This window comes from Pyxicephalus adspersus, chromosome 3, assembly GCF_032062135.1.
Source record: "Pyxicephalus adspersus chromosome 3, UCB_Pads_2.0, whole genome shotgun sequence".
Classification (NCBI taxonomy): Eukaryota; Metazoa; Chordata; class Amphibia; order Anura; family Pyxicephalidae; genus Pyxicephalus; species Pyxicephalus adspersus.
The window spans coordinates 114,620,723-114,646,842 of NC_092860.1; positions in this window are offsets into that span (position 1 = coordinate 114,620,723).

The window sequence follows — 26,120 nt, forward strand, 5'->3', positions numbered from 1 at the left end:
GGCTTCCTACCACAATTAGAAGTTCTTTGGGAACTTTGAGCATTTTTCCCCACATTTCCAGGTTCTTTCTGCTGTTCCATCTGGTGGCTTTTCACCATACACCTGCATTTTTCATAAATAACTAGATTCAACATCATAAGCTGTCCAAACTTTGATCCCATTTCCCTGATTTAGTAGTCATGTATCGCCTGGAGGGACATCTTCCTTTTAATGGCACAAGTAATTTATTATCGGTAATGAAAGGTATAGAATTATACCCTAAAGATATCATCAGGTTGGGCAGGTCTAGTATTGTGGTTGGTAAAGCAAATAATTCATGTTCGCTTTGACACACAATAAAATGTGCAGATGATCCTATCATCCTCAATTACCAATATCTGTATTTATTTTAAATTAAAATCCTCATCTACCAAATAGGCTGTTTATAAAATACAAACAAATTCAGCAGAAAGAAATGTCAATCGACTATAAAAAAATAAATAAAAATCAGTTGAACCAGAATGTTTATGCTGGCAATTTGCTTAAAACACATATTTAATATAAAAAAAGTTAAGTTAGCAAACCTTTGCAATTAACAAGAACTGATGTTTTAGTAATATAACTTTGCAAAAAAAAATCTCAGTGTCATGTGGGTTACCACACTTAGCATTTTAGACCTTTTCTTAGGACATTAATTTTAATGAATTTTTACATTAGTGAAACACCACGTTTAAAACTTGATATTAAACATTGAAATGCGTACAAGGAGCACAACCTTTTTACTCAGTACTTCAGTTTTTCATTTGGGAATATTTTTCTTTACTCTTATTCTTAATTTTTAAATAATATAGTGGCTAGAACACACAAACCAGGCTTCTTTCTGCCTCCCAGAAGTAGAAGGATGTAAAAATTGCCAATTCCAAGTTTGTTTTCTTAGCCAACAATCAGACTCAAACCTTCTTTGGAAGTCTGAATGATGCTGGAAGCAGTGAAATAGAGGGAGATGCATATGTGGCACATATTTCAGGAATTAATGTATTGTATAATAAAATGAAGTACTTATTTTTACCTGAAAACTGTTTTGACCCTAGTATAAATCTACACAACATATGTTTGTCCTGCTAACATCCAAAACATTAGGTATTATTAATGCCAATTAGTGTGAATAAATATCTCCAAAGTATGTTAATACACTATTACATGAGAACACAGTGCCATTTACTGGTGGGATTAGAGCGTCAACCAAGTTTTTTTTTCTAATGGCATTTTGAAGGCAAACAAAAAAGGTTAAATAGCAAAGGAATGTAACTTGCATTTCTTGCATTTTTCACAATTACGTAAATTGTAAACATTCCTTTAAGTTATTAATATAATAATAATATTAATTATTATTATTATTATTATTATTATTAATAAAAAGGATTTATATAGCGCCAACATATTACACAGCGCAGTACACTAAATAGGGGTTGCATATGACAGACAAATACAGACAGTGACACAGGAGTAGAGGACCCTGGCCTGAAGAGCTTACAATCCAAGACGTGGGGGAACTAGCACACAATAGAAGGGAAGAATGGATGAATCTGGCTGCAGCGTTCATAATAAATTGGAGAGGAGAGAGTCGGGTTAGTGGAATACCAGAGAGGAGTATGTTACAGTAGTCTAAAAATTCTTCTGTGAAAAACCTATTGTATTTCACTGCACTGGAGAGACAATTGTTGTTTCAAAAATACAATGTAAGTAAGTGGAACATTTGTAACATGGCTGTAGAATGTTCTAATAATGTTTTTAAAGATAGTTTTCTTTTTTAATTTTTTTTAATTGAAGTAATACTTTTAAAAAGTGCAAAGGCTTCCCTTCGTGGTTTGACATCTTTGGCAATAGTGATATTCCAAGCAGAGGACATACAATAAATTTTTCCTAGACCTTTTTGAAAAAATGACCTGATATCTCTGGTTAGTGAGATTTCAGTGGGGTAACATGAATTAGCCTAAATAAATTTAATCTAACATGTTATACAGAATATTTATTTTTATTTAGAATTTAAACTTTAAATGGTGGACACAGTATAATGCAAATAACATAAAAATAGGTACCAAACTGGAGCATACTAATATGCGCTATGTCCATGGAAAAGTTCCCTGTGTGTTGAGGGTCTGAGGGTCACTGTTCTGCTTTGATGTGTTCAGGGGGGACAAGGTCCTGCAAGCCAATAAGAGTTAAAACAACATTTTCGCAGCTCTGACTATCTTTACCAAAGTTTTCAAAGGGGAGTTTAATAAATTTTTCGTCAGTGGATTAAATCCTTTTTTCATTCGGTTTATTAATTTTCCCTGTCTGATTTGTCATTGCTCCAGTTACCTTTGATCATGTTTTTCCCTTCGAATTTGCCCTTCCAAACTTCTTAAACTATTCTCTAGAGGCCTTTTAAACCTCCAGAAATTATGGTGACAATTTAACCCTAAAACTACAAAATTCTATTTAAAATAATTTACTACAATGCAAAATGTCACATGAGAGTAACATCGCCTCTAGAGAGAATCCCAGCTGTTTTTTCATTTGAAGGATAATCTAGGAAGTTTGGTAGAAAAATTAGGAAATTTAGAAAATTTGAAGGATCAAATAAAGGAAACAAAGCAACTGGAAACAGGAACAGGAAACAGGAACAGGAAACTGGAGCGATAGGGAACAGTGAATCTGAAAAGCAGTTACAACTACATTTAAAAAACTAGGATCAAATCTACAGATGAAAACATTTTTAAATACACTCCAAAGTGTGAAGAAATATAATTTAGATCTAAGTTAATTTAAAAAAAAACATGCTCACCGCATGTTTTCTTCAGTCTCATCCTGTGCATCCTGTATAGTCACGGCATAATTCTGTGCTAAGAGGAAGCAACAGGTGCACACGCTTAACAGTCATGTCATTCAGACCAGGCACCTGAATATGACTGAAGACAAACCTAGATGACCAGGGGGAGATAGAAGGACTGGCTTTACAGGGGAGGAAGGACATTACAGTGCTGTAAGGTACCGTGCATATTTGCAGATTATGGCACAAACCTCCATGTTTTGACAGAGTTTTGTAGTTTAGGTCCCCCTTAAATTTTACAGTTTTATGTTAAACTGAGGATGACAGAACTTTTTTGGAAAGAAATATTGTCACCATCTTCAGTCTAATTTTTTTTATCCTTAATAGATCTTTGTTCTGGAACCCCCAGATTTATAATAGAGAAGTTACGACAGACCTTGATAGATGTCACTCTGGTCACACATCTTACATCTCCCAAAACTTAATTGCATCTCTGATAATTGCTTCTCTAGCACATAACTAATATGCTTACAAATAGCACATCCTCTTCAATTTCTACCTACAGCGGATTTAATTAACTATCTTCAGAATTGTTGCTGCACAGCTACAGTCATTTTACTAGTGCAAAAAATTGATGAAAAAGAAGAAGGCATTTACAAGCATCTCCATTCAGAGATTTCACATTCCACCTCGCATATTAATAGAATCCCTGTAGGACAGCTCTTACACATCAGACATAATGAGTTTAATGATACAGCGCTTGAAAAACATGCTAACTGGGTTATCAATAAAACACACACACAAGTCAGAGGACTTACAATGTTTTATTTTGGGTCAAAATTAAGATTCACGTTTATGAATTAAGTGAAGATTTTCCAGCAATTTTAACTAACGTCAAAAAGAACAGGTAAAGGCAGTCACATAATTATATAACTATTTGCAAAATACTTTCTAGTGCTAATGGACAGCACTGGATAAAGGAGGGCATGCCAGGACCGAAGCTGCCAGGTTTCTGGCTTTCCGTCAGGAGCAAATGCAAGATTTTTTGGGGATAATGGAGGGGGAAGGGAGATCAAGCAGAGTAGAATAGAGTATAGTGGGTGTAACCAAATTGCATAGTGTGAGGGACTTCGGCTCTTTTAAAAACCTATGACATGTTTTACAGGGATTTGCCGCAATTTTACAAAAGCGTTTATAAGCCTTTTAATTTGAGCCCCAGGGAAATTAGTACAAGGGTACATAAAACCCCTAACTCATTCCCTAAAAGGGTTAAAAAATATGTAAAAATGGCTTTAATGTTAAGGTATTTTTATTGTAATAATTTTTATCTCACAATGAAAGGATGATTCCCATGGTTGCATTCATGACGTGAGCACAGCAGTGGGACTCCGAACAGTGACGCTTGAGCAGGGAGAGATCCTATGGGGACATCGCCCTGGGGTTTCCTAGTGGAGCACATGGGTGCAGAACACTTGTGGAAGCTCCGCAAGAGAGGTCCTATGAGATCAGGCTGCATGTGCACACTGCTCCTGGAAGCTCTAGCAGGGTTTTGGCACTGGGGTTTCCTAGTGGAGCTCATGGGTGCAGAACACATGCCAATGCTCCGCTGGGGATTCCTGGAGCAATGACCTCATACAAACTCTCCCATTATTGGCTGAAAAAGGGAAACCCCGATGACTCGTGGGTCCGTAGAAGCATACAGGATGTATGTTATTTACAACCTACAGCTTTTCACCATTATTGTTAGTTGGGTCATGCCTAAATGACATGTATAGAAACACTCCTCCTGAATTTACAATAGTGTGTATTGCTATGACTTTGGTGAAGGCTTTAAAACTACTGCTGGTTGTGATATAGTATATCCTTTGCATTTTCTCCATGTCTCCCTGGAGCAAATTCAAAGTATGGCCCTATAATGGATTTTACTTTTTAGTAAAACGTTTCAGCTATTTAAAACTGAAATATTGGTGTCACACCTGTGATATGATTAGATACACAATATTGGGCTAAGCCATGAAGGTTACTTTCACTGAACATTCACTGGTGCTAACTCTATCGTTGTTATTTTAAACACAAACACCAGAGAGTCACCTTTAGCGAATTATGAATGTCAAAATAATTGATTTATAAATATGTTGATTCCGTAGATTTCAGTGCTATATTAAATCTGAATGCATCATTGGGATGTTAAACTAAATACTTTATCTTTAGACTACTATACAAAATGCAGACTTGGATTTGATTTACAAAAGAAGTAGAACATGCTTATTAATTACATTTCTATAATGAAACTGTAAAAAACTAATATGTATATAGTCACTAGCAATACCTAACAACAGAATGTCCAGTATATCATACATATAACAAATTCAATTAATTTTAATTGTTCTACTTATAGGACACACTCAAGACTTATTTTTAAACTACTCAATATACTCAGCAAATATATTATCATTTTCATCTATTCTTGGCTTTACTGAAAACATTGATGAGCTGTATGCAGCTTCATTAACATGTGATACTTGCAACCTTTTGATATTACAGTTTTATTCCCCAATATCAGAAGGACATTGGCATTTGGAAAAGATTGATGCTGCAAGTTGAGGGGCTCTTATTTTTTTCTGAGTGCCACCCTTTCTCATTAAGCTCCCTAATTGCTGCCATTGTGAGACCTTTCTTTGTTTCCTATTTTAGGATATGTAACAATTCAGCACCTATTGGTTCTATGAATTGCCTAAGTAAAGCATTTTTTACTAAAAGGTACATTTTTAAGTTCTTCTGTACTAATTACTCGTGTGTGGGAATTCTACATTTCCCTTTCCTTCCAAACCAAGTAAACCATTTTTATGTAAAGTAAAAAAACTATTTTTTTGGACTTTTAATTTTTAAAAATGCTAGATATCTAAAACGATTTATATACCTAAAAACATTTATATTTATATTATCATACTAAACATAGATTTTAGTTTTGTTGTTTAGATCTACTTTCAATTAGGTTCCTATTACAAGAATCCTATCAAGCAGTTATGTTGATGTTGAACACATTTTTATCTCTAAGAATGAGAAATTGGGGGCCTTTTACCTTTTTCTTCCCACCTTAACCTCAATCAGAAATGTCCACTGACTGACATTTAATGCAAATATGCTAATACATGTGGTTTCCTTTCAAATTAGTGGATTTGAAATTTATCTAAATTTACTTCACCTGAAATAAATTGGCATTTTATGATTCTCTGTCCATTTAGAATCATCAGTGACAGTGGAAATTAGATGTAAAATTTGTTCTTATATCTTGCAGTTTAATTGAAGGTTCCTACAGAAGAAACCATTTAGATTTGGTGTTTAATATGAATATTTGTCTATTACTCTTATATGTGTAAAGGTTCTTATTGGATTATTCATTATTATACTTTTAGATATCTAGCCATCCTAAAACTAATTTGCAGATGTGAATGTTGGCTGCTTACAAGGTTATAGCTGTCTTTAATAAAACCTAAGGACACAGAGCCCAAAACTGCCATGCTGGATTGGCATAAAGTGTAAGTAAACCCCTAATTTGTTTTTTTGGCTTTGGATAAAAAGCTGAGGAGTTATAGTCTGTTTGTGTTTTTGGTGCTTTTATGTCCCCATTGGTAGCTTTTGTACAAAAGTTTTAAGTTGCCACCAGAACAGAAATAATAGGAACTTTGATTTGGGTCATTTGTTTAGGTGACAACTGTTTAAAAGTAAGAGGGGATTTACTTCACTTTGGAGAGATTTTCCCCAGCTTCTTATTGTGTCTACGGGGCAGGAGGTAAAAGGAAAATCTCTTGAATGGGTAACAGGTGGTGAAAAAACCTGATAGGGATTTACATAAAGTTTTGACTTTATATAAAAAGTTAACAGTTCATGCAACTGGGCTTTTATATTTGAGTTTATTATAAATAATCCAAAATTACCTTCAAACAATAAAATGCTAAAACAATCTGAAGATTCAGAAATATGGAAATTTGATGCAAATCTGGACTCCTTTTTTACCTGTGGGCATTTAAAAGCAAAGGTTTAATGCTAGAGAAATCGTCAATGTAAATTAGACATAAAGGTCAGGAGCCAAGCTTGGCTTTTACAAATCATAATTTGCATGTGACTCAAAAAGTCCTATGTTTCTAGATTGTTCTGCTGCAATTTTGGGGTTTGGATTTCTGCCAGTAATTTAAAGATCCATAAAGTAGACCTTGTGTTACTGGTAAATGTATGCTTTTTTTTTTACTGTCACTTTCCATTTTTTACTTCCAGAAATTGAAGAAACGTACACGCAAAAATGAGTGAAATTCAAGAAAATAAAAAGAAATAAAAGAAAATAAAAAATTAAGTATTTCACTATTTTTTACAAATAGACCCTATGATTATAAAAACATATAACACTGCAGTGGAATGCGGTAAGATGACAGGAAGAGATGAAAATAGAAAACAACGAAAACAAGCTCTTTGTGGCAGAAAAGACAGAGAATGATGCTGACAGTACTCTAGCCCTTATATTCAGGAAAAAGTAAATCAACTGGCAGAATAAGGGCTATAGATTTCCTGAATGGTGCATTGAGATTTTATTGACCTTTCCAGTCAACTTACAATAAGGATTGAAGGTAATAATATTTTTACTGAAGTGCTTTGTGAGAGTGAAAGATAATTTATACAGCTGTTTACAGTCCTTGGTGTGATTAGATTAATCAATTTAGATATCCAAAAAGGGCTTCAGAAACACTTTCTATAATAAAAACATATTAGTGTTGGGAAATTTGCTTCATGTTAAGAAACTCCTAAATCCCTAAATGCAAATAATGAGAAGAGAAAAATGTTTTCATAAAAAACCCACATCTTTGCTTGCATTGAGACTGTTTATTATAATTAGTAGTTGTTTTATTAGTTGCAGTTATGGAAATATTTTCTTTTCTAGGGGAACATTTATAAAGTGGTGAATTTATGAGAAATTAATGTCCTGCATTTAGGAAGAAATTCATCCACATAGATGGGACAGCATTCACTAATGTTCTCCAACAAATGTTCTTCGGTGGGAAGTAGGACTTGATGTACTTTGAATAGTGAGACTTTATATATTCACTGTGTAGCAAGGTGATTTCAATCCATTTTTCTCAATTTCACTGGGAAAAGAAAAAAGGCCATGTAACCCAGGAGGTCTCCTAAAGTTCTGTTCTGTTTAAAGGTCTGTGGGACCAACAGAAAGAGCAAGAAGGCTAAAGGCCTTTTTGCTTATTTTTGTTGCTGTTTTGACCAATAAAAGTATGCAGGGTGACCTAAAATTTGAATTGCCTCTCAGCAGCAAGTGTGTTTGAAGCTAATCTTCCACAACTGCAAGTAAAAAGAATTCACCTCCCTGGAATTTTTGATTTTTTTGTCACATACAATTGAAATACAGTAGTTTCAACTTTTTTTTTTTAAAGTAAATGCTATAACACATTATTGCAAAAGATTCAAAGTGACTATATTGCGAAAACACAAAAAATAAATAATATATAATGCAAGTCAATATCTTGTAGACATCCCTTTGACAGCAACCCCAGCTTTGAGACTGAATGTAACATGGTTAAATTGAAATTTATATAAATCCAAAAAAATGTAACAATAGAAAAATAAATAAATTGCATCCACAGAAACCCTAATCTACATGAAAGGCAAAAAAAAAGTCTTACAAAATATGGTTCATTGTGCTTACACAGAAAAAATCTGATGTCCTATGGCAGAGTTCCATGGATAGGTATTTATTAACTTTGCACATCAAGCACTACAGTTTTTTTCTAATTGTCTGAGCAGAACTGTTCAAGCTGTGTCAGGTTTCAAAGGAATCATAAGTGAACAGCCTTTTTATATTTCAACCACAATTTCTTTATTAGAATATTCAGCCTACTGAACACATTCATTAAGAGAACAAAATTTAGCATTTTAATTTAAAATCACTTTAGTCACAATGTATATTTGCACTTTGTATTGGAAAATACTAATTTATTGTAGTAAATAATAAGAAGAATACTAACCTAACTACTAGAATCAATTCTGCTTGGCCTCAAGTGATCCACTTACACAATCCCACACGTATTATCTTCTGCTGCTGAAGTCATATAATCTTGACATCCTCAAGATTTTTCTTTGGACCCATGAGATCCAACATGAACCATGGCAACATAGGCTGAATAACCATCACCACAGGCCCATAACAATCATTGCCCAGATTTGGACCATAATTAATTGCCTATAAAATCATGATTGCTGGCTACAGAGCAATAAATTATTGTTCTACAGATGAAAAAATTCTCACAGAGTTCTCAATTTCAATATTCACAGACATTCTATAGGTTAAACATTTAAAGAGATGAATGGTACAGGTGAAGGAATAGCAGTAAATAAAGCATGGCAAATAATGTATATAGATTTGTTTTTATACTCTGACTTCATGCCATTCCAAAACATTACTGCTATTGTTTTTAAATCATAAAAAGTCAATTCATGTCATTTTGTTTGTATTTGGTGTCCTTGTTCTACTGGAAGAGACTTTTTTACATGTATTTATTGGTATTTTGCTACATTATTTTTACGTTCCATTGGCCTCCAAGGCCAAGTATTCATGGCCATGACCCCCAGATTGTGTATTGTTTATTAACATTGAAATGTCTTTTCCCAAAAAACAGTCAAGTTATCCAGATACATTGGGCCTGATTTATTAAAGCTTTTTCAAGGCTGGAGAGATACACTTTGATTCGTGAACCTGGGTGATCCAGTAAATGATTTCTTAAATGTTATCTGCTATTGGTTAGCAAATGTTTTCAATCCTGGACCAGATCCATGGACTTCTTCAAGCCTGAAGAAGATAGACTACCATTGGAGAACCTGGGTGATCAACAAACCTGTGATGAATTTCTGAAAAAAAAAACAATTGGCATATGTTTTCAATCCTGAATCAGATCAATTCCAGGTATGCTGAATTCACATTTATAAATCAAGCCCACTGATTAGTTATTGTACCTCATGTGATTGTTCTCCTCCAAACCCCTATTTGTTTCCACTTCTTAAAAAAATTGAAATACAGAGGTGTGACATTGTTTACAAAAAGTTCGAAAGGTGATTTTTCACTAGAAAATATATTTCTATTTAACCCCTTTTTCACCTTTAGTTAATCCAATCAGCCCCTAATAACTCCTTTCTATCCTTCCTTTAGGCTGGGTCTAAATGTACATTTTTTAAAAACGCATATAAACGTTCTAATGCGTTTATTTGGGTTTTTTTGCACTTTTATTAGCTTTTTAAAGCTTGCCTTTAAAATGCTGGAAAACGCTTTTTATCAAAGACATACATTTAAATGTAATTTTAAAAGGATGCCAAGGTATACTTGGACCCAAGTGGGCTAAAGGGCCAATCCTTTACCAGCACAAGATTTTGCATAACTTATATAAAATTACTTTAAGACCAACTGAGGTCACGGTACATATTGGTATAGGAGAAGACTTATTTTATCCAGAACAATTTCTGCATGGTTTAAAGTGATCATATCTTATACAATTCCTTCTATTAACTTCTGCAACTATAGGCACACAATCATGACATCCTCAGGAGTTATGTTTGGCACCATGGTATCTAATGTGAACCAAGCCAAGGAAATGGCTGGAACACCTCCACTACAGGCCTATAATAATTATAACCCCAGATTTGGACCATAATTAACTGTCTGAAAAGTCCTAAATGCTGGTTACAGAGCAAGCAAAACAAAAAAGGAATGCTGCAGATGAAAAATGTGTAAATCCTCACTATAAATATCTATCACTTTTCATTAGGTTACACATTCAGTGGGTTGAATGATATCAGTGAAGGGATTTCAGTTACTGTGCCAGAAAATCCAGCAGGGCTAATACATAAATGATTTAGCAGAGTTTTATGTATATACTGTACCTCTCTGTGCATCATATAGATCTCAACAAGTATAATAACACACACACAAACATTAAATTTCTAAAATTCACAGTATATTAGGTTTGTTAAGAATGCTCTCTTCCAGTTAAAAACAACATACATTTTATCACATGTAATCATTTCTTTTTCCTTACGTACTTATAGAATGCTAAACTAAATGGCCATCTGAAAATACTGAAATGAGGCAGCTAGACTTTTGTTCTCTATTTAGTACCATCATGTAGCCACAGGGGACATATAGCCTTATTCTAATTACAGAATGAGATGGGTTTAGCACAGTAAGAATTTGTGTATTATGGACTTTGAGGGCAGTCATGTGTATATAGCTTAAAGGTGTATAAACTCTTTGATGCCAGGATAAATGAGTAGAAAAAGATCTGGCTAATAACAGAGCATAGTAATGAGATGAGTGGGGATTTGCAAAATTCACAGAGCATGCAAGTATGTTGGTAGTGCAGCCACTGACAAATTCCTTGTGTAGTGAGATGTATGAAAGATTGAACTGGGCTAGAGTTCCCTTCATTGCGATTTATTAGAAAGTACTAAAGGTTATTATTGCTGTCTAATGATGTAACAAGATATATTAATGATGTAATAAGAATGCATCGTCATTATGAAGAGAAGCTCCATCCAGAAAAGACTGAACATCAGACCCAAGAGGGACACCAAACAAGTCCAAAATAGGAGCAACCACTTGTGTTGGAATGTCAATTTTTTTTTTGTGATATTATGGATATATGTGGTCAAATAATGTATCAGACAGTACAGCCAAAAAATCCTAAGCCAAAGAGCAGTAGGTGCAGATGAAAACCCATGCAAAATTGAGTTATTGAATTCACAATTGGGTTTCAATGTCTCCTGACTCTCTATATCTTTTTCTTGATGTGCAACTATACACTATTATACTAAAATGTCTTTATGAGCTGTATGCATGTTGGTTAGCTGTCTCTACCCTCTTTTGCCTAATATCTTGTTTTGTCTTGTGCTTTCTCCCTCATCTTCCTGTCTATGGCCATGTAAGAATGTATAAGGTGAAGTTCAGATCCCCCTTGGGGGACTTTTTCTTTGTAATGCCCTCATGACTCTGAGCCCTGTTTTAGCTGAATACTATCTTTGTCTCTCATTACTTAAGTTACCCTCTGACATTGTTGTTTTTAAATTGATAATTCTTTAGAGGAGCGTGGCTCCAGGCCCCTCACAGTTGATGATTTGTCAGGACTGGCCACTAATATCAAGGGAGCACTTTAGGGAGCCATTACAGATTTAAAAGCTGACTTGGTCCCCCTCTCAGAAAAAGTGGAGAGAGCAGCATGTGCTGGAGTTAGGAGAGATAAAGCCATAACAAATGCAGAAAACATTGATGATTCCCATGCTGATAACCTGCTGACTATGCACAGACACATTGAGAACTTGGAAAATAGAGGCAGGAGACACAATAAACGGGTGAGTGGCATTCCTGAAACAGTTCTTCAAGATAAGCTTCAGTGAGTGGTGCAATGTATCTTTAACAGTCTGCTTAACAGGGAGCCTGATTCTTCTATCATTTTTGATGATGTCCCACCGAGAGATGTTGTCTGTTGTTTACAAAACTATGCTAAAGGAGAAGATCTTTAATAAACCTAGAGTAAATCAATCAACATTCTTTGAAGGTGCAGAGATTTCTTTCTTCCAAGATTTATCGCCCACAACCTTAAGAAATTGCAAAGCCATGAAGCCCCTGCTGGTGATACCTAAAGAGAAAGGTTTGAAATACAGATGGAAATTTCCATTTAGTCTGAGTGTGCTCTATCAAGAGAGACAACATCTCTTATCTACACCTGGAGATCTACCCACTTTTTGCAAGGAACTGAATTTACCTCTGATTGTGTTGCCAGATTGGTATAAGGAGTTTAATCATCCATCGTGTGATTACACAAGATCTTTTTCACCGACCTCTTCCCCATCCAAGCATATGTCGAAGAAAGGAAGACTTCAGGCCCAGAGGGATTTCTCCAGGGACAACGTCACAGGCAAGCCACAAAAAAATCCGACCTTAATTATTTAATCGTTTTGATATTGGATTATTTTACAGCCCGATTGGTAGATATCAAAAAATTTTTCTTTTTTCACAAGACAGCCGATTTGTCCTGTGAGTTTTGATTTTTCTCACTGCTTTGATATCTTAATGCAAACTAGCATTGATGTTGTTATTTCATTTAATCATTCAATTAGGCCTAATCTATGTCCATCCTAGTAAGCTATTATATGATGTTTACTATGCGTAGGAGTCAAGATTTGTTCACATTCTTATATATATATCATCTTGTACTTGTGTGCCTACTTAATGGTTATACTACAGTTATACTTATCTGTTCCCTCTATGTTTCATGAATATAGGTACTCATAGTGCTTGTACCACGGTCCCCACACTGAAGATCTTCAGACATCTGTCTGCAGTCTTCTACTTATTCCCAGGATTTCTGTCAAATTTGCTACACAGATTTACAGTGGTATTCTAGGTGCCACTTCTCAAGTTTATTGAGACCACTTTGATTTGGGTTTTATTTTTAATTTTTTTGGTTACTTTTTTATTTCTTTTTCTTTTCTTTTTTGTTGTTTTATCCCTGTTCTTTCCCTGCCCCCTACCCCTTTCTGCCAGAAAACATGTTCTACTTTGACAAGTCCAAGCTAAATATGGTGGACTGCAAACTACTTTCACATAATGTGAAGGGATTAAATACACCCGAAAAAATATCACTTTTACTTAAAGATCTTAGAAAAACAGGGGCATCTTTCATCTATCACATTTTAAGAAAGATCACGTTCCCAGAATAACAAATGATTTATTCACCTAGGTTTTTCACGTAACAAACCCTATTGCTACATTGAAAAGAGTCTCAATTCTAGTTTGAAAATCACCTGGTTTTCTATTGAATAATGAGCTAGCAGATGTAGAGGGTCATTTTCTCTTCTTTCTAGGGAAAATTAAAGGTAAGGAGATAACATTGGCTAACGTTTATCTACCTAATACTGGTACTCGTTTGTGCAGAAAATTGTCTCATTCCTACACACTTTTGGTTTAGGTACAATATTATTGGGAGGAGACTTTAATGTCTCATTGAACCCATTACAAGACACATCAGATGGTAAATGGTTCATGCCCTACTAAGCACTGCAATGTATTAAACTAGTCCTGAGATCTTTACAATTGGTGGATACATGGCGTTCAGTGCACCCGAACAGTAAGGACTACACCTATTATTCGCATACCCATATTAAGTATTTGCGAAAAGATTATTTTTTGTGACACAAAAGGATCTCTCATCCATTTCTTAAGCATATATCGGCGTGATCGCTCATCCCGATCATGCCCCTATCTTGCTATCCCTGTCTTTGGGACAAGAAAGGAATAACAAAACATGGATGTGGACGTTAAACCCAACATTACTCACAGATTTGCAGACTTCCTCTCATATCGAAAAAGTTTTAACAGATTACTTTATTGATAGCACCACTGAAAATATGCCCCCTATGCTTATCTATCATATACATGAAATAATTAATACCAAAGGCCACAAAACACAAAAAGCACAAGATACAGCAGCCGAGTTTCACTCCTTTTACTCTAAGCTTTATAATCTTCTGCCCACACAATCCCAGAGACAGGATACAGAATCTAGGTCCCATTGCATAAATCAGTACCTTTCACAAAATGGTCTCCCCACATTGCGCAGAACAGAAGCAGAGGCCTTATAACCAGCTTAACAGAAGCTGAGCCAAAGTTGGTATTATCCCAACTCAAGGCGGGTAAAAGCCTGGATCCTGATGGACTCCCTTCTCAGTATTATAAATCGTATGCACATATTTTGACAACACCTCTTTTACAGGCTCTCTCTCAAACTCATCGCCTCCCACCACATCGTTTACTGAAGCACATTTAACAGTTATACCAAAGAGTGGTAAAGATGACAGGTATTGTTCAAGTTATCGTCCCATATCATTGCTTAATGTAGACATGTTGAACATGTTATGTTATTCAAGTCTTTTTTTTTGTACTATGTAATTTTTTTTTCCTCATTAATTTTTTGTTTTGGTTTTCATTATTTATCCCTGTGTTTGTTTTTTTCTGATTTTTCAATAAAGCTGAAGTGTTTAAAAAAAATTCTTTAGTTCTAGGAGTTTCCAGCTTTCCTAACCTTGACCATTAGTCTCCCTTTGAGCCTTATAATTATTAATTTGTTAAAACGCTGATGTGATATTTTATTAAAGAGGTCTTACTTGCTGGTGGATAGCTGGTATTTACCTATATGGTAAGCAGCTCAGAGTCTGCTATCACTTTGTTGGTAATTTGCTTCATTTGGTGAGATAGAACATAGCATTGGAAATCCATTGAAAGCATATGGATTTAGAATACAGGTTAGATAGCAAAAGGAGGGGTGTGTACATGGGTTTTATTTCAGCATTTTCATTTTTAATATTGCATATTGTATGATAAGACTGATGAAAAAAATAGCTCTAAAGAAAAGACTATATAATGCACTATATGGGAACCTTCTGTAAATGTAAACAGACACTTCTACAATTATTTTCAAATTGTTTTCCAACTGCTTAAAAGCAGATTCACAAATTCATTTTAGAAGCAAAACAAAAATGCCCCTGTTTACGAACCCTTGAGGAGGTCAGAATAAATTGCTTTTTCTGTTTATTAAAATGCCCCTTCAAGCGATCCATTGGCTGTCATACATCCACTGACCCTAAAGATCCAAGATAATGTGAAACAAAAATTGTTTCCTAGTTTTAACAACATATAAAATGATTTCTCTAAAATATATTGAAAAGCCATTTTCTTTTTTTATATCAAAATTTAAATTCTAATGAACTTATTCCTACCTATAAATAGTTTTAACGATCCTTCTGCCATTTGAATAACTTACACATATATACTGATATATGTGCATCCAAAAGGCATAGAATTAGTAATGCAAAAAGAAAATGAATAACATGCTAAAAAGAGACAAATAGGTATGATAGGTTGTTTTGATCTAAGAGTTTGGACTACAGGTTGAAGGTACTGTGGAGTATTGCACACACCTTTAGTAACTAAATTAATGGAGAACATTTTTCTATTCCAGTAATACATTCACTTTCAAGCAGTGTCCTAACTTGGTTACATCTGTACTTTATAGCTGTCAGGTACAATATATTAGGCCAATTAAGTTAATATTAAAACATCCAAGAGGGAATTCTCAAACTAAAAAGAAAGTAGGTGAGGGTTAAAATCATTGTCATTTGTTTTTCATGGCAGTCTCTCCAATAAAAACATTGAACATTGAACTTCCCCTACATTTTGTCCAAATGTTACACAAATTCCAGCATGGATAAGGCATAATAAAATCAGATATGGGTTGTAACTATTCACTATTCCTTGCAGACATTTTTGTATGTTATGCTCAATGCAAGCCTTTGTTCTGCTCTGGTTCACACACAACCCCATTACTTATATAGTCTCACTCTTAGTTTATGAAATGTGAGGGCTTATCAGTGCAGCAAAGAACCTTCTTACAGGCTGTAGTCCTTGTTGCCTCCGAGCAGTATACAGAATTGTCCGCAATAATTTAAAACAATAGATTACAAGACTTACAGAGCTCACTTGGTATCTGAAGTTCCAATCAATGATACTAAGATCTTTCATGTGTACCAATATATCATGTTTCATGTGCATCCTATATCGATAGCAGTGTATGTATTGTATGTTCTGTAGGACAGTTAGCTGGGCTAGGCTTTCAGGGGTGAGCAGCTGTTTTAGGCACAGAAATAATTCCGGAGACTTCTTCCCAAGCCGTAGTATGTTTATTTGGTTGTGTTTACCATATATTTACAGTGTTGCATAGGGCTTCCAAACTAACAGAAGGAAGAACAGAGGGGAAGAACTTCAAAACAACATAGCACTCACTAACAGTAATGTACAGCCTTTCCTATGAAACTGGACTATTCAGCCCTTGTTGTCAAAGCCTAGCACTTGCCAGCCACCTAATGATAAATGCTTAATGCTGACCAGACTTAACTCTGCTGCTTAATTACAGTCAGAGACAGGTGCATTCCTAGGGTGAATCAGAGGTTCCAGAAGGTATATGATAAAAACCTTGGTGAAACACAAACCCTGTATAAAACCTTTCCATGGTCTGTGAGAGAACTCAGATATCTCATATTAGCATATGCTCAATAGAAAATAAAAAACAAAAAAACACAAGATAGGTTTAATTTAAAAAAAAAAAAAAAAAAATTTTTAAAAGTATGTTCTACAATTAGTGTCTCCAGTACTTGTATATAAGGGGACTAGTTTCAATTCAAAATTCTAACATACCAGGATCGGAATACTTGTTTTTAATATATTTTTAATAAGCAAGGTATTTTCAGAAAAATCTTTAATGAGATTTGGGAATTACATTCACATGGCAAAAAAAGATCATTATCCTTATGTATAGCTTTGTGGATAGAGCCTATTTTGTGTAAAATGCCTTTTTAAGTGCATGGAAGATTATAGAAATAATAAAGTAACATATATGGTAGACAAGGTATCTTGCTAATATGTTCATGATCAACTTTGTTCTCTTACATCACCTGAAATTTTTTGGTGTTAGCACCACAATTTATTTTATCTGAATAATGATTATCATGATTTTTAAATGCACCTGTTCTGTTTCAGGCATCACAATCTTTTTTCCCTTCTGGGATGCTGATCTTCAGCCATCTTGATCAATCAGGGTGGGATCACAAATCTCTCGTGCATGAGCACAGGAGTTCATTCAGTCCTACCTGCCCCTTGGCACATCGTAAGCTGAGCATCATCCCTTTCTGCAATAAACTATGCATGTTACCACATTCACATTGTCCTATTCTAGGGTAAAGGTGTTTTATTTAAGGATGTTGGGACAATTAGGGAGTTTATACCAGCCAGCAGTTTTGGATTAACAGTGGTAAATCTTCTCATTTTATCAAGAAAAGATGGCAGAAACTCCTGGTTGGCTCACTAGCTTGCATTGATTGAACACCATCACCTTAGCTTATGTCTCCCCCAAATTATCACTTTAAGCCAACTCCCACTTTCTGTAAGCTATCCCTATAAACCCTGAAGCCAGTAAGTGGATCAGGCAATAATGTAAACACTAGATGATCATAACCTGCCTCTATGTCCCAGGCAGGAAGAGGATATATTCATATATTAAGTGATATTCTCCCACCTAATTTTCTTGACCAGTTGGAATATTGAAAAATGTAGCAACATAGCACAGAGGAAGGGGTGGAAAGTAGCTAAAGAATTAACCCTACACCATAGCACTATGGTAGCTGTGAGGGTCTTTTTGTAATACAGCTAATATTTCCATCCCTCTGCAAAAAGAGTATAGTGATTGAAAATCTACCTAACTATAAAAGGTGAAAAGAGGACAGGTGTATATCCTAAATCAGACAAAAATTAACAAGCATGAAGTAGGAAGATCTAAGGAATTGGGCATCACAGACAAAGAGAGGCACGTAGCCGTAAGAATTAGGCGCAGTGCCACATGACCAGGTGCGAGGCATAGCCCAGAGCTTGTAAGGGGTTAAGGAAAAGGTAGTGTTGTTAGAGGGGGCTGGGCTAGTATACAACGTGGGGTAGGAGGAGATTAGCTGGTCAAGTAATAGTAGGTAGATAATCAAGTTTCAAAGAAGAACATACAAAATACATTTTATTTAAAAAAAAGTCATTCACTAAGTCATACATTTGGACCATGTTTAGGTACATTTTAATTAACTCTAGAGAACCAATCATATATTTGCTTTCATTTTCTAAATTTGAACAATGTGAGACAAAATATTTTTTCAAAATATGTAAGTTTGTTGTCTTCCCATTAAATATCTGTATTTAATATTTCTTTCATGCATTTTCTTACTTGTTTCAGAAAACATTCCTTGTTTTCTGATCTTAACTCCCACAGATTTATCTAGGTAAATACATTTCAGTGACCCATTTCTAAAATGGTAAGCTGATAAACTGTTGTACACTGCATGTGTAAACACAGCTGTGCCTTCCTGGGTTTCCCAGTTTCCGCAGGACACGTTATTTTATTTATTAACCACTGCACAGAAATTTTTTACGCTTTGTAAATCTGGCACTGTGTAAGAAATGTGCACCAAATGAAGCACAAAAAAGTATTAAAGAGCTTGTTCTTCTTGGATTGCAATATATACAGTAACTGAGGTAGGTATCTAGGTAAAATAAGTAGTGCTTTTCAGACCCCCATAGCTAAAAAAAGACATTAGGTGGATGATGAATATAAATCTTCATGTTAGCAAATCTAAGAAGTTAAGAGTTTTAAATATAGAAGAAAATAAAATCCACTATGCTGGCTGTTCGAACAATGTTTGTTAGTTATCTGAAGCTCAATCTGACATTCTTTTTTGAACTTTATTTAGACAAATTATGAAAATTAAAAAAAAAAATTAAAATCCTAGTTTACTGATTCCAAAGCAAATGACCAAAAAACATATATCATTGTAATGTATTTGTAATAGTTGTCAGCAATCAAATCAGCAAAGATGAACAAACAGTCAAAATATTGAGATCTGACTAGGATCTGTTAAATTTGTGAATAATGGTTATATATAAATATTAAACATTTTACTGGGTGTGATATCTGTTTTTTTTTAAGTGAATACACAGGTATACAGCAATAGACTGCTATTTCTTTTGTAAAAAAGAAGGAATAAGCTTTGATTCCCCGATACCAAATATCTAGATAGAATCATCAAGCTTACTTCTTTCAAAAATATGGTTATATGGTTGTGACTCTCTACTTCTCTGTGACTTCATTGCTTCTTAAGTTAATGGCCAGGAACATGGTTGTAACAAGTCAACGTTGCATGAAAGCCAAGTAACTAGTAATTTTAGAAAGTGTGATCAGCACTAACAAGCTACATGTTCTCTTGAAAAAATTACTTTGAGCACTAGATACAGTAGATTACAGATACTAGTCAATATATATTATACCATGTTTCTAACCCATTCATTTGATCCCCCCCATGTTTCATAAATACACCGAATAATTCAACTTTTCAAACAGACTGTGAACCAAATTCCACCAGCTTCTTCTGAAACCTTTGCTGTAGCATGAACACACATAGCAGGGTATAATCACAATATGAGTGTATGAAGCACCCTAAATGGACAAGAACTGTACACAATGGTTTCCTCCTAATAGACCGTGTAGGGCCATGTATGCCACCGTGCAAGGCCAAACCCATAGCCGCCTAATACTTATTCCAAAAGCATTCCTATTGCACAAGTGAAAGCTATTTTTTTATTTTTCATTGCTTGCAATTAAGTCTCTCTTGATGTACTGACTTTAATAAATAAAATAAACTAAATTGATAATTATAGTACTTGAATGTATACCACAAACCATAGTTTGCATGTGAAAGCAACAGGCAAGTCTTAAAACACAATAAGGAAACATAATTTTACATAAAGTGCACATTTAAATGTTAAGTTTCACATATGTTTAAATTTTTACACTTTGTTTCTAGGTATACATTGGCATTATGTTTGCAGTCTTTAGGTATATATCTGCCAGGTTTTCATTTTAATCCCTATGTGACTTAACAAACAAACAACCAGATGCCTAATTATCCTTCCCTTGAACTCACTCAGAAGGTTGTTTAGCCATATTCTGCTACTTAAAAAACAGCAAACCACATAAAGCATTACTGCAAAGGATACATACATACTATATATAAAAGTTTTAATATGATTGATCTGAAAGGTAGATGAGATGGGGATTACTCCCCTAGATTTGCTTACTATCCAGCTGTTATGAAAACCTATACTGTGAGAAATACAAGGCTGACCTCTGTGTAAAAAATCCATTGTAGGTATTAGGGATGAACTAATCAAGTTGGTTGGGCTAACCCAAGAAAATGAGTACCAAAGAAGAAATGAAAAAAAGGGCTGTTCAGTTGGTTTTTGAGGCCAACATTGAAAATACACAAATATTTTAAATACCTTTCCTGGGGTATGACTGAAAGCTGTATGTGGTGTTGTTATTTAAAAAAAAACATTGCAGGGATGATGTAAAATTTCAACCAGACCCTAAAAATGACAAATCCCATGAATTTCTGTAATGGTGCCAACATTGAATCCTGACCAAATCCTCAATGGAATGCTCAGGAATCCATGTGCTATTACTGCAACCACACATAGTAGTTGAGTCATTGTAATTGACAAATGTGTTTATGCTTTGTGACGCAAAACAACATATCGTGATACATGCCAATGCATCATGGCATGCAACAATATATTAAGGGGGAATTATAATGCATAATGACATTCAATATAAAGTGCATTGCAGTACACATTAAAAACATGCATCAATCTTCATTTAACCACTGCAATTTGTGTTTTGTCTGTTGCACTGATGCATCAAGGGAAAAAGGGTGACAGCCAAGGTGCATAGGGGTGAATCTATATTGACAGGTTGCAGCAGAACTAACTACACCTCAGCTGATTTTCCACAACAATTCTGCAGGCGTTCCGAGGATATGCACCAGTTTATACCTAGTAGCTAAGCTAATGGTTATAGAACTGATGAGCAACTTTGTGGTATTTCAGTTATTAAAAGGCAGATATTCCACCCAAGAATGTTTGGCAATATATAGGCCAGAATGATGACATGTAACTTCTTTTTCTATCCCTAGAAAGTCCTAATTAGATTGGATAGAAAAAGGAAGCTTCTTTCATCATTGTTCTTACCTATTGGAGAAATGATTATGTAAGGCAGATAATGTGGTTAAAACAGACCTTCCACTGGGAAGATTCAGCCACCTTTCTGACCTGGTTCTAATATAACTGCTTGCCTGGTTGGTGTTCTGATCCTCTGCCTTTAATACTTTCTGAATCACTGACCTCAGACGTAGCAAACAGCTCAGATATTTAGCTCATTGCAAAACAGTTATCTGCATACTTATTTCAGGTGTGTGATTACGTCCAGGTAATGAGTTCAACAATGGCAATCCTTTATAATCTCTCAGTAGTAGGTCAATTTTAAATAGGTCATTGTCTGAGAGAAGTTCATCGAACATGCAATGAAAATCATGCCTGTTGTGTTTGACTGTATTAACATATGGCTTTTCAGCAATTGAAATGCAAGTGGCATAAGCTTGAAAGAAAAGTAGATGAAGATTCTTTTAGTGGCCCCATGCATGAACCCTGTGTGTGTTTAAACAAATACTGCAGGCTAAATCCATTTTGTATTTGAAATTCACTAAGCATTGTTCTTGTAGTCATGTAAATGCCTGTACTATTACAACAACATACGATTGCGCCATTTAGGAACAGCTTTTGTTTGTTTGAGTTAAGCAGCAGTACAATATATATTATAAACTAAATGGCCATACTCACATGTCCTATAAACAAGTAATTGAGGTCCTTAGACATTTCTTAGAGAAACACAGAGATTGCCTTTGCTCCCTTCTCTTTCTGCTAATGCTAGCTGTTTGACTGTCAACCTAACCTTCTTTGTCATTGATTTAAACTTTCAAAACTATATATTTTGAAGCATATTAAGCATAAGCTATGTATTGCTGACTTTTATCTAATTTTCCTGATATGAATATCTGTTTTAGAGCTGTGACTGCTAAAGTATTAAGGCCAGTGGGTCAGATTCAAACCAGCAAATCTGTATTTTCAGAACAAGGACAACAATGACAGCCTCATATATTCTTTGGATGGGGTTACTTTAAATTATGTTTATTTATAGTGTTTGAAGTATATCAGCAAGATGTCATACTTGATGGGTAATTGATCCTAGAAGTGAGCCGATTGAGACTGGTTCAAATGGTCCAGAAATACAAATGGATTAGAAATATCCAAGTTGGCAGATTTAAAAAAAATGTAAATTATTATTTTAGGTCACAAACACTAGAAATGGTTTTCTTGGACAGTTTTAGCAACCTTGGACAACTTGAGGTTAATCTGAATCAATTCTTCAATTCTGTTCCCTTCTAAATGTTCTGAAAAAAAAAAAAAGAAGCCAGATATTCCACCTACAGTGGGACAATGCCTGTACAAGACTGGAACTAAGTTATGCAGGTAAAAGTTACAAATTCATTTTGCGTGTTTTTTTTTTTTTTGCTATTGTAACTTATTTTTCATGAAAATTAAATAGAACTATTTTTTAGCCAATTTAGGAACAGTGGACAGCATGGAGGCTGTTTGAATGAATTTTTTTTTTATTGGATTAGTGGTAATGGTGGTGGCACTAGGGTAGTTGGTGAGGGTGCAGTTGCTTGCATTACAGTTGCATATGTAATGTTAAATTCCTAAGGGTGGACATGTCATAAACCATTTTGTAGAATGGGAGTTTCTTCCACAAGCCCATCTCTGGCAGTGTAGGAAGTGGGAACAGACTTTTCTGGTCATGGCCAAAACATCTTGCAAGCTAGGGTAGCTCTTTCAATATTTGTTCACCGCAGATGCAGGGCAGCCACAATATTGGGCCCATTGTCAGCAAGCACCATGCCTATTTGGAGGAAGTAAGGGAAGAGCCAGTGTACAATTTATTTTTGCCGAGCAGAAAACAACTCATCCACAGTATGACAAACTAGATGGAGGATCACATGGCAAGGGCTTTAGCTTGCACATGCCATAGTGACTAGTGGAACAGGTTTGAAGTGTTGTTGTCAATTAAAAGTGATAGCCTTTTGAAGATAATGGAAAATAAGACTCAGAAAAGGAACTATGGAGCTCATCTTTCTGAGCACTTTTCTGGGTGATAATAGATCCCACTGTGCAAACATTTCAGTGCCACCCAAGACATTCATTTAATGGGCTGTGAAGGACATGTACTGCCCCTGCCCTCAGCCACTTCTCCAGGTATCTGCAGTCACATAGACCTGACTACACACAATGAAGTGACTACATATTAATAGAATGAAGGGACAGCTTGGAATCTTCCAACAGGGCTGACACACTTCATAATTTCTTTTTAGAAAATCTGGCTTCCACCAGTTTATTTGGCAGTTCATATGAGGTGTACATACAGGAGAGAGACAGGGTAGAAGAAGTTTAGAGATAATACATGAGAAAAGGAAGGTGGAGAGGAAAGAGACATGGGGATGAAAAAGTAAAGAAATAATGAAAAGAAATACGGGGTATATACAGTTGAAACAGACACAGGGAAAAGATAAGTGGGAAAGAAAAGGGAATAGTACAGGAATGTAGATGAGAAAAACAGAACGCAAGGAGCAAGGGCAGGCCAGGATAGCCAGAAAGCCACCAGGTGCAAGTGGTCAGGTTCCACCCCAAGGTGAACTAGCCAAACCCTGAACTTGCAGCTGGCTCCTTCACTGTTTAGCGCAAACCCAACAAGTGCAGCACCTGGCTAGCTTAGTTTGTACTCACCACTTGCAACTGGCTTGGCTAGCAAGAATGGGAGCTAGGTGCAGGATCTAGTTTGGCCATAAAAAGATTTAGGTGAAAGTGGATGGCCTGGTCTAGCCAGCAAATATCCAGGTGAAAGGTCTGGTCTATACAAACAGTGATCCAAATGGAGGGTCTGGTTAGCCAGCAAGGGAGCCAGGTGCAAGTGGAGCCTGCCCCTCCCAACCCCCTGCCAATTTTACATGGCTCTTTCTCTGGCTAGCCCAGAACCTCTTCTTTCACCTGACTCTTTTGCTGGTTAGTCCAGACCCACGACTTCCCTATTCGAATACTGGAACTTCTACCTATGGAGGATGTAGGCCCACAAAGTTTACCTTGTATTCGGCCCAGAAATATCTGTCTTTTCTGTTTGTTCTCTTTAAGTTACAACTATAGTTGAAGAAAGAGGGAGGCTACATTACATCATTACGATTCTGGCTTTAGACAGTAAAATGATTCCACTCAGTTCTACACCACCACTGTGTTTATACCATATCACAGAAATGATTTTTTTTTTTCATACAACTCCTATTTCTCATTTGTAAATATTATTTCAGCTCCTCATATCTTTTCTCTAGTCCCCACACTTCCCTTCCTATAATTCCAGAGCACTTAGCTGTGTAAATAAAATGATGGTTTCGGATGTGAAAAATTATTAAGTAAGATAAAAAATTGGTGGTATTACTAAATCACACAGCAGAGAGAAAGAATTATTTCTAACAAATGCTGTAACTGTTTGGGGAATATCAAGCTCTCTGCCTCTTCTTATCATTCGTACAAATTCAGCGTTAATAGCAGGATTGTATTCTAGAAGGGATTTAAACATTTTTCTCTCCAGGAAATTCTAATGTCACAGAGTTGTGCAGGTAAAAAAATGAAAAGACACGGCTCCAGTAGAGGACTTAATGAATAAATGCATCATGAAAATTGTGCTGTTTCTATATATATATATATTCTTTTTTTATAGGTTACTATATAATAGGCAATGCAAACTGCAAAAACTATTTACATTACATTATTAAGAAACAGAAACTGTAACCAACCAGACATTACTTTGCCCCAGAGAGAGAGATACAAATTCTGAATGTCTGCCATTAGTTACTAAGCATAGTGCACATAATTATTGCATTATTGACACTCAATTAAGTAAATCATTTAATGTTCGAAATTAACACAAAAAAAAAATCATATTAAAGCAAATATTCTATTTGCTTCAACATGTATATCTTTTACCATTAGCAGGTAATTCAGAAGCATAAAGATAAGAAGTTGTAAAGTTTGTACAATTACAATATTTGTACAAATTGTAATTGTAAATTACATAATAATTAATTGTAACCTATTACTTCAAAGCTTCCAAATAAAACTAGTGTACTTAACAAAAATTCTCTATTATCTGACACCCATGTGGATTGCACGGAAAAAGTTTTTGATAGCTTAAAAGTTACTACAGGTAGTCCTCGAGTTAAGGAAATACTGACGACTCCTGGATAAGAAACAGGGCTTCCCTGCTCGCTTTTTTTATTATCTATGCCACTTCCCTTCATTACCTCTCACTACTCTTACTACCTCTTAGTCAGACCATCAGGGGTAGTCCCCTATTTGTTAGAAGGTCTAATGCCCCTAATATTTTATTCAATGTCTTATCTCTAAGCTTTCTTTTTCCCTGCAGGTGTTTTTTTTTTACTTTTCCCTAAATGGGTTCTACGTATCTATACACATTTGAGTATCTGTTTAAAGCAAGTCAGAATATGGTGAACTGCAGGTAAAATGCACCTATCAAGGTATTCTGATTGATATTTTCACTCTAAAATCAGTGCACCATAGTTGACCTATGTGAAGGGAAAGGCCTGCTCAGAATTTGAAGCATTTGCCCTTTTTCAACTTTTTTCTTTTGATGTTTTGTCTTAGCGTTCCAAATTCTGCATTTTGATATCA